The sequence below is a fragment of the Quercus suber genome, unplaced genomic scaffold, assembly GCF_002906115.3.
Source record: "Quercus suber isolate HL8 unplaced genomic scaffold, Cork oak 2.0 scaffold_36, whole genome shotgun sequence".
NCBI lineage: Eukaryota > Viridiplantae > Streptophyta > Magnoliopsida > Fagales > Fagaceae > Quercus > Quercus suber.
Window position 1 is genome coordinate 922,495 of NW_027069501.1, and position 21,579 is coordinate 944,073.

Here is a 21,579-nt window from a genome sequence, read left to right on the forward strand (position 1 = left end):
GTGGTGGGCCCAAAGCCCAACTGGAATTTTTATGACTCCTCATAAATGGGGCCCCACTTGTGTTTGTTTGCTTATTTTTGGGTTAGGTTTGGTTCTAAGGGTTAATCTTTTGGCTGGTGTGGTTTTTCATTAAAATTTGGGGGATTCTTAAAATAACCATTTAATGTGTGGAGCCGAATGAGACACACCTCAATTAGTGAGGACAGAAGTAGTAGTATTAGTAGTGGTGATGTGAATTGTGATGTTGATATGGGCTTATAGGGTACCGCCACATTTTTGTCTGTATTATTTGTTACTTATCATGATGATGATGATATAGGGTGAGGTCCACTTTTGAGAGGCCCCTCCCTCCACTTCCACTCAATACTAAATGCTTTTCCTTTCTTCTCTTGCTACCTTGGCAATTGAGTGGTAGAGATCTGTTTTAAGGAGACCAAAAGCACCCAAGAGGACAAGTAATGATTCACCAAGTACTGTTTACGAACAGTAACCCATCTGTCATCCACATTGCTTCTAAAGGAAATGTCATTTTAATCCTCTTCCTCCACACAATATCAATGTGTCATGGCCCTCTCTGCTCAACCCATCTTTGTTACTACCGCAGCACGTGGCTTGATAGTAGGAGTTTTTGAATTCCTTCCCTTGGTAAACAATTTGAGCAATAATTCAATAAGGGCTCAGTGATATATGTGATATTACTTATTACTATTATATGGCGTGAGGTTAATGAGTTCACATTGAAAATTTTATTTTTTATTATTCATAAAAAAAAAAAGAACCATCTTTGTTTTTTTCTTTTTATAATCCTAGTACTTGCCACATTTCAGTTAGATTGATCATGTTGGGCTTTCTCATTCTAGATTAAGAAATGGCCTATCTACCTCTAGGATGGTATATGTATACCCAAAAGTGTGTGAACACTATTTCTCATCGGCCCAATACCTGGCCTAAGCCCCGAAATAAATACTGTATCATTCCAATTTTTTGGATGTCCTTGAAGGGACGAGCCCAAAATAATATTGTGTATGTTACTTTTTTTTACTTTTCAAGTTTCAACATTAATAATTTGCTTGTATTTCTTACTCTCTTTTTTTTAGTAACATATTTTATTGAGAGAAAAGGGAGCTAAGGTCCTCTAATAAAGGGATCGGAAATGGAAGAGATTGGTACCTTAGCCCTCAAATACAAGGATTTACGACACTATAATTTTTATATACAAAGGAAATTAAAGAAGCTTTTGAAATTTTATTAATGAAAACTATTAAGTACATTAATGCCAAAAGATTTGGTTCTTAATTACAATCTAGAAAAAAGAAATATATATAAGTACTACCAATTACAAGGAAAAGCTTAATGTACATTAATTTATTTGAGTTCAAAAACTAATTTACGAGATAAGAATATATGTTCCCACTTCACTCAATCCTAAATCCTAATACTGTTCTTAATTAATGAAATTTGTACTAAAACAACTAATAATATTTATGTGAGGAGAATAAAAAGTTAGTAAAGAGGCCCAATAAAATTCAAAAGTAACATACAACTAATCAAATTACAGCATGAGCATGTGAAATGCATGAAATGATGTTACATCTTTATATATATTCCCCCTTTTGTAGCTTAGAGTAAAAAAAAGGTAAGGGTGAAAATCTTATATAAAGTTATTATTCTATAAAGAAACTATATCATTAATTTGAAGATCTATCATTTTATGTACAATAAATGTGGCATCTTTTAAAAGTTGTGCATGATCATATCATGAATCTCACATGAGGATGAATGAGAAATTTTATTTGAAAACATGTTAATATGCGTGAGATAACATGTGAATTATGAAATCTAAAATGTTATATGCATGTGAAGGCAAATGTAGTCAAAGATCTACATTACAATGCATGAAACAACATGTGTAATCTGTGATAGCAATTCAAAACCCTAATTGAACATGTTATCTTCATGATCTAAGTCTAAAAAATAACAAAAGAAATCATCCATGGTTAGAATGATGTGCATGTAAATTTACCAATAAAAATATACGCTTATGAGATTAAACATGAGATCTATAATCTCGCACCTTACTCAACTCTTATGCTGCAAATCAATTTAAAAGATAGGCTTGTAACGGTTTGATCACCAATGCACTACCATAATATTTTGAATCCTCAGAGAGGCTAATAAATACTATATTTTAAAAATAAACTTTTAAACTTTTTATTTTTGGCTAACATTATTATTGTGATTTGGACAAAAGGAAGATGGCCTATTCAGGAGAAAAGAGTGGTTGCACACTTGCACTTGCACCACATATATTCTCCCCTCAAAAGCCCTATTACATTATGAGAGAGAGAGAGAGAGAGAGAGAGAGAGGTTATTCTAGACTCTTAAACGTAAGTTTATAGATGAGGATGTAATAAAGCCGTTTTGGGCTTGTCTTTACAGCGATTGATTTTAATTTCATCAATCCACTTTGGAGTAACTATAATAAGATTGTATGATTAATAATCACATACAACTCAATCTCAACAGATGGTAAAATGTAAAACAAAGGGTTTTCATGGACAATAAAACTGCAATATGTTTTGCACACAATTACCATTTGGTATGGTAGTTTAAGCAACACTTTTCACTTTTGAAACAATATTACACGTATTTTTACATATTTTTTCATCCACACATATTTTCAAAAAATATAAAAAATATTACTAGAACAATATTATCAAACGACCCAATTACCAAGATGACAATGCTTTTTTGAACTTGGAGATGTTCAAAAGAAGCGTGTATTACTATTTCTTGGTCCAGGTACTGGTGGTTCAAAACTATTTTTGTTAGTCAACCTAAATTTTGTGGTAAAGACAAAGGAGATAAAATTGAAAGAACGGAGAAATAGAATATGAAAAGAAAATTACTTGGACCTTTGGGCCGAATCAATTACAAAACCACGAGGTCTTTAGGATTTGGGCCGGTTACATTGCTTTAATTTTGAATTTTCATGCTCACACTTACAGATTTAATTACTTTATTTCTTGCGGTATCATTCAAGAACCCGGCAAAGCCTATAATTGACCAATAAGCCAATTATATTACCAATACAACCACGTATAAAATCATTTTTAAAAATAAAAATAAAAATAAAAACTTGTTTTCAAATTTTTGTTGATATATAAACAAAATTCTTGCATGACTTTTCTGAACACTGATTTCGCAATTAATATTTCACCTCCAGTCAGCCTAATAAAGCTTTAACAAACCACATACGAGGTCGATGCATGGCTGCTTCTTTATCTCTAACCTGACTAGAGCATTCAAATTTCCTCAACAATGTAGTGGAAATTTAAATGCGTCTGAGAAGATGCATTATTATTATTATTCGTTGATACAACAATAAGTATTAATTTACTGTAAACGGAGTTAATAACGTTATGGATGTAAATGCAGATCTATTATTCTATTAAACTCAATAATTATGAGTCTACCTGTGTACGAGCAAGTTCCATTATTATTACTAGTGTATGACCTGCACAATGTACGGGCTAGTTAGTTTTATTTATTTATTTTGAATTACGATACTCTTATTTTATATTTATTTTATAAGAATGGTATCTTAAAATTTTAAAGAAGCTCTATTTATATGGTATTACAATTTTCACTTATTTTATGAAGCTAAAAAAATGAAAATGAAGTGACGATAATTATTTTAGAATAGCTATTGATGTGTAACCAAAAATCACATCTATGGTTCGTCCAGACAGGTCGTCCAGAGAGTTGGGGTTAGCCAAATCTGTAGGCCATCTTCAATTCGTCCAGACATCTCGTCCTTGGGATGTTGGGCAATTGATCACTCTAGGGAATCCAATCGAGAGAATCGTCCATGCACAGGCTATGTCAAAGTTTTATACAGCAACGTGCCAGGCCAAGGAACTAGCTGAGGAGGCCAAGACGGCAAATGAGAAGGCTAAAGAGTTAGGCAATGAAGTCTTGGTTGAAGGTGCAGGGTCAGTCTGAACAGGATGAACTGTTTGGACGGGCTCCACGTCGGTAGGAGACTCGTCCAAATTCACCGTGGGGGGAGGAGTGAATTTGGGGACCTTGGGAAGAGGAGTCTGAGTTGTTTTTGATTTTTTAGGACCTCGACGACTAGGAAGGTCGTCCAGGTCCACAGAACTTGAAATCTTCTTGGACTTCCTCTTCCCAGCTGGGAGGCCGGTTGCCTTCTGGACGACTGGAGGTGGTGGAGCATCCTCGTCGCCACTAGTTACTGTTTTTTCTCTGTTCTCTCTCATTGTAAATATTCCTACAATGAGGAAGTCAGTTAATAAAAAATAAGCAATGTTAATAATGAATATGGAAATGAAAGAAGCTGGACGATACTACTCTTCGCGTAGTTTCTTCTGTGGCTTAAATTCTCAGCAGTTGGTTCTGGACCAAGACCCCACGTGGCTAAACTGCTAAGAGTCACTAAATCGTGGAAGGTCCTTCTAGGGAAGGCACATACACGATCAATTCGTTCTAAGAAAGTTTTGTTTAAACATGGACGAGTAACAGCTGCACCAACAAAAGAAAAATGGTTAGACGAATGAAAGATAGAGAATATAACAAAATGAATCACATGAAAAGAAAACATACCCTCAGGACGAAGGCGACCTATGGGGCTGGTAAAAGGAGGGAAGGCGGCATTACTAACATCTGTTGGGTCCCCAGCCCAGTTACCAGAAATGATAAAAAATTCTTGTTTCCAAAGCCTATCAGACGAGCTACGGCCCTTTATTAAGCTATAAGGAGAGCCTCTGGACGAGAACTGGTAAAAACCAGCTGACTGTTTAATTTCTGAAGGCTTATAACAATAGAGGAACTCGTCCACGGTTATAGGACGATCCCCTTCCAGCGCCTCACGCCATAACACTTGCATGGCGACTATCGTCCTCCAACCATTGGGATTAAGTTGATTGGGACCAATACCTAACCTATGGAAGAGACCTCTACAAAAGGAATTGAGGGGAAACCTTAGACCAGCTAAGAGATAAGACGAGTAAACCCCCAAACCAGAAGAAGGTGAACAGCACCATTCTCCTTCCCTAGGCAGACGAGGTTTAAACTCGGTAGGAATTTGGTATCTATCTACTAATGTTTTTAACTTAGGAGCGTCCAAAGTGGATGCTACCTCAGGTGCACAGCTATATATAATGTTTTCCTCCTCGTCCTGAGGAGGGCTGGGTGGCACTCTGGACGAGCTAGTCCCAGTCCCAGAAGCCATCCTACGTTGCATTTCCTGAAATTCTTCTAAGGAAATGCCAGGCACCCCAGACAAATACTGCTCGTCTGAGGAACTGCTACTTAAGCTAGTACTACTCTCACCACTCTCATAGCTTCCAGACGAAACGTCTTGATACTCATCTATTTCTCTCTCTGTACTACTGGACGAAGACATGACTAAAGTAAAGGTGAAGACGAAAACCTAAAAGGAAGAGGAAGTACCTGAGAACTAGGACGAAACGCTAGACGAGATTCTTGGACGAGATAGCGGAAGGAAGTTTATGAGAAAGGTGAAGGGCAAGAAAGAGAATGTACTAATTTATAGGGCCCAAAAGTGGGGTCAGCGAAGCGACACCACCCACTAAGAGAATGACACGTGGCAATCATGTGGGGAAATGCAATCGATTTAATTGCTCAACGAATAAAACCGTGACACGTGGCCACATAAATGGGATAAAATCCCCATAATATCCCTGGACGACACTCTGGACAAGGGGGCAACTGATGTATAACCAAAAATCATATCTATGGTTCGTCCAGACGGGTCGTCCAGAGAGTTGGGGTTAGCCAAATCTGTAGGCCATCTTCAATTCGTCCAGACATCTCGTCCTTGGGATGTTGGGCAATTGATCACTCTAGGGAATCCAATCGAGAGAATCGTCCATGCACAAGGTGCATGGACGACCACACAACGACACAGCGAAGAGTCGTCCATGCGTAGAGCACATGGACGACTACGCGAATACTTGGCGAACTTCGTAGCGGTTCATCAACCCGCGTTCATCGCCACCAATCCCTCCACTGCATGTAACTTCCAACGGCGGTTATGATTTTTTTGTAGCCGTTGAGGAGGTTATGTCCGAATTCCAAGATCCTAGGGGAAGTTATTGAACTAGTAACCGCCCTAGAGTACCCTATATAAGGCCTAGTCTTCACCATGCAAAGGTATGAATTTCCTGAGATTTTTCATTGAATAAAGTTAGAACTCCATTAGAAGAGAAACTAACTTCATCATCGGAGGGTGTTTGGCCGGCTCACCCCGGTCACCCTTTGACTGCTTTCTCTCTTTGTAGGCCTCCGCTAGCGCTGTAGTCCACCGAAGCCGAAGTGTTCAACTAACTGATCCCATACATCATCAACTATCATCACTCACTTGAAGTGTCAATGCTAGGTTTGTAATGCCCTTGATAATAAAAGCCTTCAATCTTCTATATAATCCAATCCTTAATACATATTGGGTTACACCTCACCCACAAAAGTAATAACTGCCTACCATATACCAAAGTATATCTCTTCTTTTCTCCTCATGTTGGCAAGAACCATTTATATCACAATCTAATTAAAGAGAAAATCACATTGAATGTTATATGTTCACTCTTTTATTATTTTCTCTTCACTGAAGATGTTTGAAATTTCTTCTACAAAATTTGGCAATTAGTAAATCACATATGGATCCAAAAAAAGAAAAACGAATTAGATGTATAGGCAAAGTAAATGTAAGGAAACTTCATTATCAAAAAAAAAGTAAACTTAATAAATTTAATATTGTGTTTTATTTTTAGGACCCAATATGTAATGATTGTTAATTTTTTTTAAGTGAAAGAATAAATAAAAAGAGTGACTAGATTCTTATTAAAAATAAAAGCAATAAATTAGTCTTAGTGTAAATAAAGACACATATTGGGTATTTTGTGAAGCATGAACCTTCGAAGAAGGTTCCTATTAAATTACTTTTACTATTCCCAATCCCATCCGCGATTCAGATTTATCTCACTTCTACTATTCCTATAAAGTTACTTCCCCTTTCCTCTCTACTCTTCTTCAGTTTTTTACTTCTTCCTCGTTAGTGAGCCTTGTGAACTCCCTTCACATCATCTTTTTTTTTTTTTTTTCACCATGCTTTGTGTTTTATTTTTAGGACCCAATATATAATGATTGTTAATTTTTTTTAAGTGAAAGAATAAATAAAAGGAGTGATTAGATTCTTATTAAAAATAAAAGCAATAAAATAGTCTTAGGGTCCGTTTGTTTTGGGTGAAAACAATTTCAGGAAAGCATTTTCCGTAAAATAGGCTGTTTGGGTGTGACGGAAAATTCGGTCAAACGGAAAATCATTTCCGTTGACCTTCGAAAATACCCTCAGTTTACGGAAAATCATTTCCGTTCTCATTTTACCTTCAAATAACTTCCGGAAAATGAGAGAGAGAGAGAGAGAGAGAGAGAGAGAGAGACGATCACACCGCGCCGATCCACTCGATCTCTCCCTTTCCATCCATTTTTGATCACTCTCTCGTCCTCGCTCTCTCAGTTTGACCGAATGTGGATTTGATCGAATGGAGTTGTTGTGATTTTTGTTTTTTGAAGTTTATACATTGAAATTTCTATTATAAAATTTGTTTGGGAACTGAGAAAATGGCAAAGAAAATGTGAGAAAGTGTAGGAAAATAGCATTTTCAGTATACAACCAAACACATGAAAATATTTTCTTGAAAATTTTTCATAATGCAGCCAAACACTCAAAAAATATTTTCCTTTCCCGAAAATACCATTTCCGGAAAATATCTATTTTCCGGAAAATATTTTACGGCAAACAAACACAGCCTTAGTGTAAATAAAGACACAAATTAGGTATTTTGTGAAACATGAACCTTCGAAGAAGATTCCTATTAAATTACTTTTACTATTTTCAATCTCATCCGTAATTGAGATTTATCTCACATATTCCTATTAAGTTACTTTTCCTTTCCCCTATACTCTTCTTCAATTCTTTATTTCTTCCTTGTTTAATGAGCCTCTGTGAACTCCCTTCACATCATCTTCTTCTTTTTCCTTTTTCTTTTTCACCATGCTTTTCTGCTAACATTTTCAAGTTTCAGTTTTTTCTTTTTTTAATAATTATTCAGTCTCATGAAAAATAGCACATGAAAATATTCTCACATTTCAACTGGCTGCAGTAAATCCAACAACTTTCTTTCCAAAGTAAATTATTCTTGCAGAAGAGCAGAACATTAATTCGGTACTTCTATCACTTTTTTTGTAGGGAAAAAATGGTTCAAAAGGTAAATATAAATTGAGAGAGGTTTTGAATGGAAGATGGCCGTTGTAGTTAATTGAATGGAAGATCACGTTGTTTTGGATTTCTATTAATTGGCTGAAAGAGTTATAGGTCATGTTTATTGATAAAAGTTGGCAGACAACAGTCCACTTAAGCGTTTTTTCTTTTAAATATAACGGTTCCTAAAGCATTTTTCTTTCAACGGCGAAGGAGTGCAATGCTTGATTTTTTAAATCCTAAAGACATGACAGGCACAACATTTCGCTTTTTATTCCATGCTTTTGACTGGTAGCATGGCAGATTTTCAAGTGGGATTTTTTCCTACATGTCACAACCTCCTTAATTGTAAGGAAAGACTTCTGCTATTATATATAATTAGCATTTAACCTGTGCAATGTACAAGATCAATTTATGAATTAAAAAATAATCAACTTAATATAACAATACATTAAAATTCAAAATTCGTCAAGGGCATGTTGTACAGCCCCTCATTGTCCTACTTGCAAGAATGTTATCTATAAAATACAATATCACTCCATTTAAAATCAACTCCAATTATCTTTTATAGAATTTAGAAAATATATATCATACGTTACAATGGTGTCCATCTAGAAACAAAATATCAAGCACACAGTGAGTATCATATGTTGTTGAGAACTCACAAAGGCACCAACCCAATGAAAATTAACCACAAACTAAAACCCTTTTATATTGGGGTGATTTTTTTCTTTTTCTTTTTAAATAAGCTTTGGGTTTATAGAGATAAAACATAGCCTTAACTCACAGCACATACTATGAAAACATTTTGTTTTTTCACACTTTAATTTCCAATGACAATTGCTCTGTTGGTTTCTCATGTTAATATGTCAAGCTTATCAAAACCACTTCAAATTGTTATTTGCATTCTGGATCCAAACGCAATGGACTGAGTTAGAATCAATCAATAAATAAATAAACAAAACCACTAATAAGATTTTAGATAAAAATAAATAAATAAATAAATAAATAAAACTATTCTCACAAAATCCAGTTATATATTACAATGTCCTTAATATAAAATAAAATAAATATCTAGCAAACATACATAAAATAGAATAATTGATGCAAGAAAACGTTATTTGCAAGGGACTAAACTAAATGTTGTGGTGGGCATATATTACAAAACGATTTGTTGGGAATTTTCTTGCATTTAGTTTGCTATACCTGCAAATAAAAATACAGCTTAAATAAAATCACATATTTTCATATAACAATAATTGAAAAGTCCCAATGCTACTTTAAAATATAAAATAAAATAAAATAAAATAAAAACACACACACACACCCAAAACTAATTTGCCTGTACTGATTCTAATTAATTTCAGTTAGTTACTTTGAAACTAACTAAATTCATACATGCATTAAAGAATAAAACTTAGAATGTAAACATTATAAACTCAAAAATCAATGTGTATATAAATAATCTCAAGGAAAATACTTCTAAGGGATGTTGACGGAAGGGGCACAGTGATGTGGTGGGTGCAATACATGAGGGATTTAAATTGCAAGTATTAATAGTAAATAGATAGATTTAGAAGCAACCCCAAACATAGTGTTGTGCATTTTAGCCTAAAAAGCTTGGAGTGGTTTTGCAATCTTTCTAGTCAGATGATCAATTTTAACAAATCTGCAGTGTTTTTCCTGAGCAGTGTAAAGAATCTGGTTTAGCTCTTTTTAAGGTTAAAGAAGCTAATAGACTTGGTAACACCTGGATCTCAATTGAGGTTTTGGCTAGAAGACATCTGACCTGTTTAGAAGTCTGGTTGAAGGCAAAATTGTTGTCTCTGGCTAGAAGATTGACTTTGCTCAAACCTGTGCTTACTTCACTGCCTCTCTATCATTTTTGGGACCATTGAGAAGGTGTTAGAAAGTTCTTTCTATGAATTTGATCACAATTTGTTTTTCAAAAAAGAGAATGGGGTTGGGTTGTAGGAAAATGGGACATTTGAACAAAGAATTGTTAGCTAAACAATTTTGGAGAGTTGCTTTGAATCAAAATTGTTTGTTCTTTAAGGTGTTGCAGGCCAAAAATTGTAGACAAAATAATATATTCAGTGTTAGGATGAGATGTTTCGAATTTTGGGGTTGGGAAGGCCTATTGTAGAAATTTAGTTTTGACTAGGGCTAAGTGGTGTGTAGGGGATGGTAAATCTATCCCAGTTAATCACCCTGCTTGGTTTATCATGAAATAGGGGGTGGATAATGGTCTTGGTTCTTCTGTGCATTTTGTGGCAGATCTGATTGATCAAGATGGATTTTGCTGGAAGACCTTCTTCATTAAGACCCTTTACCATCCTTCAGTGGCAGGTGAGATTTTAAGAATTGCCTCTGTCCAATGGGAATCTTAAGAATAAGGTCATTTAACCACACTCACAGACTAGGATTTATTTTGTGAAGAAAGAGTATCATCCATATAAATCACAAAAGCTTAGATGATCAATTGAGGAAAATGGGACATTTGAACAAAGAATTGTTAGCTAAACAATTTTGGAGAGTTGCTTTGAATCAAAATTGTTTGTTCTTTAAGGTGTTGCAGGCCAAAAATTGTAGACAAAATAATATATTCAGTGTTAGGATGAGATGTTTCGAATTTTGGGGTTGGGAAGGCCTATTGTAGAAATTTAGTTTTGACTAGGGCTAAGTGGTGTGTAGGGGATGGTAAATCTATCCCAGTTAATCACCCTGCTTGGTTTATCATGAAATAGGGGGTGGATAATGGTCTTGGTTCTTCTGTGCATTTTGTGGCAGATCTGATTGATCAAGATGGATTTTGCTGGAAGACCTTCTTCATTAAGACCCTTTACCATCCTTCAGTGGCAGGTGAGATTTTAAGAATTGCCTCTGTCCAATGGGAATCTTAAGAATAAGGTCATTTAACCACACTCACAGACTAGGATTTATTTTGTGAAGAAAGAGTATCATCCATATAAATCACAAAAGCTTAGATGATCAATTGAATTCTGCTTCTTCTGTCAGTCAAAAACTTAGCACCAGGTTATGGAAGCTGAAATTGCCTTTCAAATGCTTGGTCTTTTCTTTTGGAAGTTAGTACACAATGCTGTACCTGTTAAAGAAAAGTTGGTTAAAAGACAAATTATATCTTCTGCATGTGTACTTTGTGGTGAGAATGAAGTGATTGCAAACCACTTGTTTTTATCTTGTTCTATTGCTAGAGCAGTTTGGTTTGCTTGTGAATGTGGTGTCAGACTTGATCTGTTGCAACCATAGTCAATTGGATTCTAAGTAAAACATTGTATTAATGCATTTTATGAGGATGGCTCTGTTAACTCCTTGTTTATGGCTGTGGTGGTTGGGAGTTCTGTGGTCTATGTGGTTTTCCAAGAACAAAGTTGCTTTTGAAGGCTAGTCCATTTCACCTAATGTGATGGTAAAATATGGAAGGGGGTAGATGGTTAGTTGTTCAGATGATGATGCTAAAGTGCAGTTGTTCTTCTAAAAGAAATAAAATTGACTGGCTTTGTTCTTCAAACCTCAAATATGCAATTCAATCTATTTAATCTGATTCCCAAGTGAAGATCCTCATGGGGAAAATCTAATGGTTCTAAATCAAAGCTTACAATTCTTAAAAGTATAAGGCCAGTTGCACAAAAAACCTTTCCATAAAGGTGTAATATATGCCTTTTGATTTCTCAAGAATAATGCTATAAGAAATTGTAAATGCATCCATATATCAATAATCCACTTTCTCATATACTTCGACACCAAATGGTCTTAATTAACTTAATTCCACATTGCTAACCCAATGCAAGTTCACCAAAGACCACAAAATATGTATCTGAAAATCAATAGTTTTAATACTTTACACAGATCATAACAATAACTTTGAATTCAGAACTGTTTTTTGTCAATAAAACTTGAGCAAAATTTTAGAAACCTACTAATATGAACTCACGCACAATAAACATAAATATTGTGGTAAACTTATATAATCTCTCAAATTAAACCCTCCAAAATATAATTAAACTGCACTCCAAATAACCATCAAACACCAACCATTTGATTTAGTCCTGCAACTTAGAGATCTGATTCCAGCTACTCTTTGCCCTCAAGATCCAATCTTTCAAAACCCAAACCACTTTTTATTAGACCAGTTCATCCAATTACTTGAATCTTTATTACTTATAACCACTAAAACCTTGTCATAGTTCTTTTCTTTTAATGTGAACTAAAAAAACCACAGGAAAAAGATTGTAGAGAAGGGGAATTTCAAACAATAAAAAGTAATACACTATCAATACTTACTTTAGACTGATCAAGCTTGCAGATTGGGTAGAGATGTTCTTTAGTAGACCACTTCTTTGCCAAGTTACCATCATCTATCAAATATAGACAGTTAAAAAAAAAAAAAAATTAGCTGATTAACCACCAAGGACTGTTGAACCACTAAGCTGTCCCTAGCAATGGAATTGAACGTGTGGTGACCTACTATGCTTTTACAGATAAACAAACCCCCATTCATCAACAAAAAAAAAATAAAAATTGAATTTTGAATTTTTTTATTATTATTGCGTCAATACAAAATAAAACCAAGTCTAACCCAAATGCAAACCAAATTCTAACCGCCAAACCTTTAAAACAATCCAACCAAAATATCTTATAAAAAAAATCCAACAAAAATACCCATAAAAAAATTAAAATACATGGTTAAAATACCGTTTTAACAAAAGGGTCTACCATTTGGTTTTAAGCCATTTCAATAATAATAAAACACAAACAAAACAGCATGAACAAAAAGAAACCAAATTGAACCAATTTCCATATTATAGTTTTGCAAAAAAAAAAAAAAAAAAATCATGTTTGCACAACTTCTAAGCAAATGTCAAAAAAATTTCTAAGTTTTTTTGTTAACTTTGTATTAACTATAAAAAACCTTGCAGACTTCAATCACCATTCACACATTATAGATATTGCAGCTTCTACATGTTATCATGTGATATCCAAAATTAGGGAAATAGATGTGGCTGCCAAAAATTCAATTGGAAAGACTTCTATGACATAATGATGCAGTAACCAATATATAAATATACTGTATAACAACATTTAAGAAAACAATTTTTTTTTTTTTTAAATGTACATTTAAACTATCTGAATTCTAAATTAGACTACAACCTAAATTTAGTAAAATGGTTTTCATATAAATACAGCTTTATATATAAAATGTTAGTTGAATTTTAATTCAAACCACCTAAATGCAATGCAAATCAATTTAAAAAGTCAAATGCAAATCAACTGTAAGTGCAAATCAATTTAAAAGTTTGTAATTGAATGTCATTGAAATGCAATAGAAAAATAAAAGCACTCAATGGAATCAAGCCACCATTTGCAGAGACAACCAACCATTTAGTCAAACTTGGTAAGGTTGCTTCAACTCACCCAAATAAATAACTGGAGCACGATCTAATATACCTAGATTAACTTCACAAACAAAACAAACATAATCAGAACTGATTGAGATCAAATACTCTTTGCCCTCCCAAATCACTCTTAAACATGCAAGTTAGAATAAGATACGAATTTTCACTTTGTAGAAATACTGGAGCAATTAGAAATATTTCTAATTTCCCGCAACTTGCAACTTGTTGACTATATTTTAAAACTAAGATAACCACACGATGAAATTATGTTGAGTAAGTTTATTACTCAAATTTGCACGCAAGCACGGCTCACACACACACAAAAACAGAAAAGGACCTGATGAGAAAAGATGAAAATAAACACAAACCTTCAATGTAAGCCCTCAGAGGTCCACTGTAAAGTGGGGGGAAAAAAAAACAGAGGACATTAAGACTATAATGGGTGAGATTGGAGGTCAATCTTTCAAATCATCATCATCACAATAAAACTCAACACTATAGCACACAACACCATTGTCCATGCATATAACTTCAGCCAGAGGTTATGCATGAGTGACAACCACACCAACAGATCAATGTACAGAAAGATAGAATATATACTAAATACTTTTATGCTATGAGAACCTTGTAAGGCATGCATTAGAGCAATATTTGAAGGACAAATTCAAGAAAATTTGGTCATTGGCAATGTTAGCATGTAAAAATCCCCAAGTCCTCAGTGAACCTTCTTTCTCCATCCGTAGAGGTGTTGGATTTAGGGGTTATTTAAGGTGATAAGCATAATTTTTCAGTTATTTAAAGTAAAAATTAAGCTAATCAAACTATTAAATAATTCACTATAAATCTCAGTAAATCTATGAATTGAAAACCTAAAATTTCCACTACAAACACACAAAACTCATAAAACCCAATTAAATACTAAACCCATAAAACCAGAAGTTCACTCAAAACTAATGAAAAACTCAACTTGGTGAGCAGACGCCGTTCGGAGAGGTAAGGAGAAGGAGGAGCAGATGGAGACGTTGCTGGAGGAAGAAGTTGATTAGAAGTTTGATGCATTGGGTTTAGGCTTCGTGAGAAGAAAATAAAAGAGGGAGAGGCAAATTGTTGCGCGTACGTTAAGGTTGTGGTTGAATTGAATGGAGCTGGACCAAAGTGAACCTTCTTTCTCCATCCGTAGAGGTGTTGGATTTAGGGGTTATTTAAGGTGATAAGCATAATTTTTCAGTTATTTAAAGTAAAAATTAAGCTAATCAAACTATTAAATAATTCACTATAAATCTCAGTAAATCTATGAATTGAAAACCTAAAATTTCCACTACAAACACACAAAACTCATAAAACCCAATTAAATACTAAACCCATAAAACCAGAAGTTCACTCAAAACTAATGAAAAACTCAACTTGGTGAGCAGACGCCGTTCGGAGAGGTAAGGAGAAGGAGGAGCAGATGGAGACGTTGCTGGAGGAAGAAGTTGATTAGAAGTTTGATGCATTGGGTTTAGGCTTCGTGAGAAGAAAATAAAAGAGGGAGAGGCAAATTGTTGCGCGTACGTTAAGGTTGTGGTTGAATTGAATGGAGCTGGACCAAAAACGTAACCCTAAACCAAAATCAAGTCTTTTAAAAGACTATAAATCATATTTAAAATTGAGGAAAAAAAAAAACGTTTTTACAGAGAATCCAAAAATGAATCAAATCTAAACCTATCCAACAAAAAAACTCAATCAAAAGTAACATTTCACACCCAAATCTAAAAAAAAAAAAAAACAATGTACGGTGCCCAATCGATGCATTGTTTACCGTTATGCCTTTTTCTCTGTTTCTTTGTCCGTGTCCCAGGCCTCATCCTCTCTCTATTTCATCGCCTCTCTCTTTGCTTCATCGTCTCTCTCTATTTCTGACCCAAAATACCAATCTATTAATCAAAACCAAATCTGACCCAAAATACCAATCTAAATCATAATTAACACCCAATTGATTCTCCAAATAAAAACCAAAAACCCTAAATTTTTAAATTTAAAACAGAACTTTACCAGTAGCGATTCTGATAGTCGGGTAGTAAGTGGAGGCTTACGGTGATAGCAGAAGTCTCCATCTCGATCTCTCTCTCCTTTCTCCGTGTAGCAATCTTTCTTTTTTTGTTTTTTTTAAGCGGTTAGTTTCCTTTTATAGCAAGAGGGCTCTCAAACAGTGTTTTAACGCAATGAAACGTCAATAATTTATCGCTTTTAAACGGCGTTGGAGGAGAAAGTATATTGTGTTTCAGAAACTCCAGATCAGCACCCATGTGGAGTTTTTAAGACCAATGAAAATTTGACAAATGGATTACAAATTACAGCTCATCACCAAAGGTTATTTAAAATAAAATAAAAAACACAAATACTCTAAATTTTCAAAGCCCGCCGATTCAAAACAACACTTCCCCTTTTTTTGAAAATCAAAATTTTCTATCTCTGCTCTCTCTTCCAAGCCTCCATAGCCACTGCCCACTGCCTAGCATCGTCGCCGGAGCTACGCTGCCGGACGTAAACAGTTTTGAAAATACTAAATTTCACTATCCCGCCACTCTTCCATTTCCCATTCTCCAAAATAGCAAATCTCATCTCTCTCTGTTTCTTTCGCACCACCATACCACACCGGCACCTCCATCTTCCCTCTCTCAACTCCAAACCTTGACAGCCACTGCCTAGCATCGCCGATCATCACCAGTTCCGACGAGACTGACCTTTGTCTCGTCGAAAAGCGCCTAAAATTGTCTCTCCGTTGTCTCCAACCACAAAGTTTTCTTCACTGCTTTCAACTTCTGACTTTGCAAGAAGGTTTTCTCCTCACTTTTTTTCATTTTATTTTATGAATTTTCTGTTTACATATGGGTCTTTTTTTTTTTTTTTTCCAAAAAAAATTGACATATAAGTTCTTATGTAGTCTTATGTTGTACTGTTTGATAAAATGCTTCAATGAGTATAGATGCACTAATATATAGTAAAAGGGTTCTTTTTTTCATTGGTGGAAGATGCGTTGGTGATCGTTTGAAGGTGTTGTTCTATGGAGGAACCTAAAGAGGTGGGACATTTATGTTGTTCACTGGTGAGGATGAAATTAGTGGAGTAGATAACGTAGAGCATGGAGACAATGAAGAAGAACCAAATGAGGGTGTTTCTCAAGCCTATTTGTGGTCTCATTTGGTACCAATGTGGTAACTTTTTGTCAGTGTCTTCAACTTTGATGTTCTTGCTTCCCATGCTTTCAGTTCAAGGTGTGGCCAAGGAGAGGAGAACGGTTGGGTTGAGAATTGTTCGGATCTAAGAGATGTTGAGAGGGGCATGGTATTTAAAGTATGTTAAGGAATGGAACAAAAGTTTGAACACAGATAACATAAAGACATGGTTGAAGTTTGCATCTTAGGTGGAACTGTGGAAGCCTTGTGATTTGTGAACTGTGATTGCGATTAATCTGAGGCCATTAGTTTTTTGCATTCATATGAAGTTATGAACCATTGAATTGGTTATGATTTGGAATATGATTTTGTACAACACATTCCTTGCAATTTTTATTATTATACAAATATGAGAGAGGGAAGATGGAGGTGCTAGTGAGTGGTGACTGACTAGCACCACTCAAAAAATTGTTCTTTTAGATTAGATTAAAATTGTTATTTTTCTTTCTTCCAATATTGAAGCTGTACGTACAATCTTGTTTTGGGGTTGTACAGATTTGTCATCTTTATATTTTTATTGTAGTAATAAAGAAAGGGACAATATAAGATTGGGCTGCCTAGATTAACATTGATGGTTCCTTCCAGGTAATATATGATGCTACTGTAGTCAGACTTTGTGCTGGTCACTAAGATGAAGTCAGTTCATATATTGCTTGTAGTGTACTTTGTTACTTGCATATAGTCTAAGTCTATATTGCCTTAGATTTAAATAAAGAGGAATTTGGTACATTTTGTTTGATACCTTTGGATTATATCAACATCAGTCATGTTTATTATTGGCTTTATATACCCTGCTTTTTTTGTTTTGCATCATGGCACCATGTGGTGCCAGTTGTTGTTATGGAACCTTGCTTATTGTTTTTGGTATGTTGCTTATAATGTTACTAAATCAAATTGTGTATGAGTTTGGAATTGATCACTAAGAAAGTTTGAAATCACAATAACAGGATTCCCAAGCAAGAGCAGCCAGGACCGCAAGCAAGATGAGAGCTAGAAGTTCGAAATCAAAAAGAGATTCAATTGTAGAGCAAGGGATTCCTATCGAGCAGCCAGGAACAAAGAGATTCAATTGTTGAAGGAATTCTTACGAGGTGTATTCTATAGTGATGATCTAGGTTCTAGAGACAAAATTGCCGATTGCCAACTTTTTTACTAACCTACTATTGTTGTGGAATGGGGTTAACCACCAATAGTGAGCTTCAGATAGGACCCTGTTAAATATATTTAAATAACAAGCTTGAATCTGAATTATGTTTCTGTTGTTTAAGCTATTGTTTTCTTGATATGGCATACAAGATTGTTGGTACTCTATCAATGTTGATATTTAGTGTCCTAAGTTTATTATACCATCAGTCCCAAGATAGGAGGAAGGAGGGTTGTGAATGGCTGATTTGGATAAGTAGATTCTCCTTTTGAGCTTATAAACTGGTGGTGGTTATCCCATCAGATCAGTTACTAAATGGGGTTTTGTTTACCAAAAACAAAATACTAAATGGGGTTTTCGGTTCGAGTCCGGGCGACACCATGTCTCAATTTAATTTTCAGTTATTGTTTAAAACTGCACTATTTTTATCAAAAACTAAATGGGGTTGTTCCTAAACAACTATTCTCCCTTTCAAGTTAACGTGCAAGAGATTCCCCAAAAATATTGCTAAGTGCTATGAGAAGCATCAAGCTGCTAGGCAAGGATTTAACATTCCTGAACTCACAATTTCGGAGCATAGATGGCAGAGGCTTGCTTCGGCCTTAAGGTACAATTAGTTAATTGCGATTCTGAGCCTGCATAGCCTGCTGGTTTTAGAAATTATGAAGGTAAAAATAATAAATGGCTAGTCTAGTATTAACTAGTAACCCAGCTTGTGGATTGCGGTCCTTTTGGTTAGGCTAAGGGCTAAGGCTGTTTAAGCAGCTCTCATCTTGGCTTCTGCTGCTCTTGGCATTGTCTTCCATTTATTAAACCAATCTGGAAGTTCGAAATCAACAGGATTCCCAAGCAAGAGCAATAATCACAATAACACCATTATCCTCATTTTTCACCATCAATATATTTCTTGTAAACACACTTGTACAATTCTCCCTTGGAATAATAGAAAAACAAATCCCCTTCCTCCCCATCTGTAAGAAAACAACAAAAAAAAAAAAAAAAAAAAAAAAAAAAGATTTTGCCAAAATTTAGCTAATTTGGATCAAATGTATCACCATTTTAATGTTATTGTTATGATTTGTAATGTACTTTGTCATCCATCTAATGGATTGTCTGTTTTGAAAGATTAAAATAAATAAATAAATAAACATGGCACTTTGTTCCAAAAATCTCACATTGTACTTTTTGGAGAAATTAATAATATTGATTTATACAAGTATTCCAATTGTTGAGACAATGGCAGCATTTTCATCATAACCAGATGTAGCAGAAGCAAAGTGGGATCCAATTAGGATCTCCTACAAAGATTAAAGTTTATATGCGTGATTGAAAAGCCATTAACTTTAGCCACTAACTTGAGCCACATATTTGACACTGTACTCAGTCATCATTCATGATTTCTACACAACCATTATATCATTAATGCAACACATTGCTATCAAGGTCTACTATAAACTAATAAACTCATAACTGGAAAAAAAATTTCCAAGTAGTTTCATGCCAAATTACAATGTAACTATAGCAAAGATGCTTATTCTAGGAAGTGAGCTTCCACAAATATAATAACAATTCCATAAACAAAAAAACAACTTGCATAATTTCATTCCATAATATCACCTGTAATGTTTTGGTGTAACCATCAATATATTTACCAAATTATCTAAGGTTTAACACACTTTTACAATTCTCCCTTGGAATAATAAAAAACAAATCCCCTTCTCCCCCACCAGTAAGAAAACAAAAAACAAAAAAAAGCCTAACACCTACCATTCACTATATTATCAAAATAACAACAACAAAAAAGTTTAGCACCAAAATATTGTCATTCATTATATCATTCCCTTAACTAGAACAATATAATACTTGCAACAATCTAGCATTGCAATTCCACCACCATGCACATATAGAAACTAATATATAAGAATAAAAAGTACTCTTGCATTAAAAACTTCTATCATCCGCATATAATTAGTCTTTAATTAGAAGTTACTCAAACATATACAAAATCTATCATGTTTGAGTAATTTCATTCGTTACAAAAGTTTTACAAAATGACAGCTATAATTAGTGTTTGGCTATGCAATCACTTGTCCAAATTTTCAGCTATGTTATCTATAAAATTTTCAAGTCAAATATACTATCTAAGAGGTTCCTCCACTGTGCAATAATGACCAAAATGCTATCCAAAAAACTGTCCAAAGATGCTGTCCAGGAGCTGTGCAGTATATTGTCCAAAATACTATCCAAAAGAGTTTTTCTTCATACTTCATAAATTTTTAGTAGGGCCCTAAAAAAAAGAGAACAATATTAGAGTAAAAAAATAAACAAAAGCACATATTAAAGCTTCTCCCTCTCTAACATAAAAAAGTTTAAGGTTATAGAATGTACTTGATTCAAGTGTGACATTGAGGTACTTTCTTGAAACATTGTTGTAAAGTTAATCATGGGATAAGCAACAAACATTTCCGGGGGAAAGAATGATGTTTGAACATCTTCAATATAAAAAACAAAAACAAAAACAAAAACAGTAACAAATGATTAAGCTCAACAAAAATAAGAAAAATAAAAATTGAAATACTAGCTTTTGAAGCTTGTGAAGTGGTTGTATCTTTCACTTTTCTTATGTTCCTTTTCTTCAAATGATTTTCTTGAAGAATTATTGTAGAGCTAACCAAAGGATTAGCAATAGACATCTCCGGGGGAAGAAATGATGATTGAACATTTTCTTTAAAAAAAAAAAAAAAGAAGAAGAGAGAAAGTAAGAACATATAGTTAAACTCAACAAGTAAAAAATAAGAAAACGAAAGCTTGAGTACTAGTTTTGTACTTACCTTGTACCATAGAAATAGTTTTTGGAGCTTTTGAAGTGGTTGCATCTTTCACTTTCTTTTTTCTTTGCTTTTTTTCTAGTTGACTTTTTATTCTAAAATTGGTTATCCCTTTCTTTCTCACATGTGGCGGATCAAGGATTGGTCTCTTACCATCTAAGCAAGGTTGCACATCATCATCATGTATGAGATCTTGAGGACATTTTTTACCAACATTTTCCACCTTATTTGTATCTGCTAAACTCTTTTCAAGGTTGCATAATAGCTCACTTAGACTATCCATTGCTATTTTGGTTCCATGATCAGTCAATGCAGCCTTATCACAACATTTATACCACAAAAGACTTAAGTTGCTCATACGCAATACATGAGTCGATTTCTCATTTGATTTAAATGAATCAACAGAGCAACACAACCTTTTCTTGGCATCTTTTGTCCATCTACTTGATATATATTTGTCGGGTATATTATTCACATTATTCACAAGAAAATATCAAGTATTACATACTTGGGAGAAATTGACGGCGATGAATACGGGTTGATTAACCGCTTCAGAATCTGCTAAGTATCGTGTGGTCGTCCATGTGCAATGCTTATGGACGACCCTTTGTCATGCTGTTCTTTGGTCGTCCATGCGATTCATCCGTGGACGACCTTTTTGACTTGA

At 34.5% G+C, this 21,579-nt stretch overlaps 1 long non-coding RNA gene across 1 annotated transcript; it reads left to right on the forward strand.

Moving 5' to 3' along the window:
* Nucleotides 1-16,127: 16,127 nt before the first annotated feature.
* Nucleotides 16,128-18,249, forward strand: LOC111994234 (uncharacterized). The gene is made up of 2 exons (XR_002881051.2): nt 16,128-16,542; nt 17,888-18,249. It is a non-coding gene; the product is annotated as an uncharacterized LOC111994234 (long non-coding RNA).
* The last annotated feature ends 3,330 nt before the right edge of the window (nt 18,250-21,579 follow it).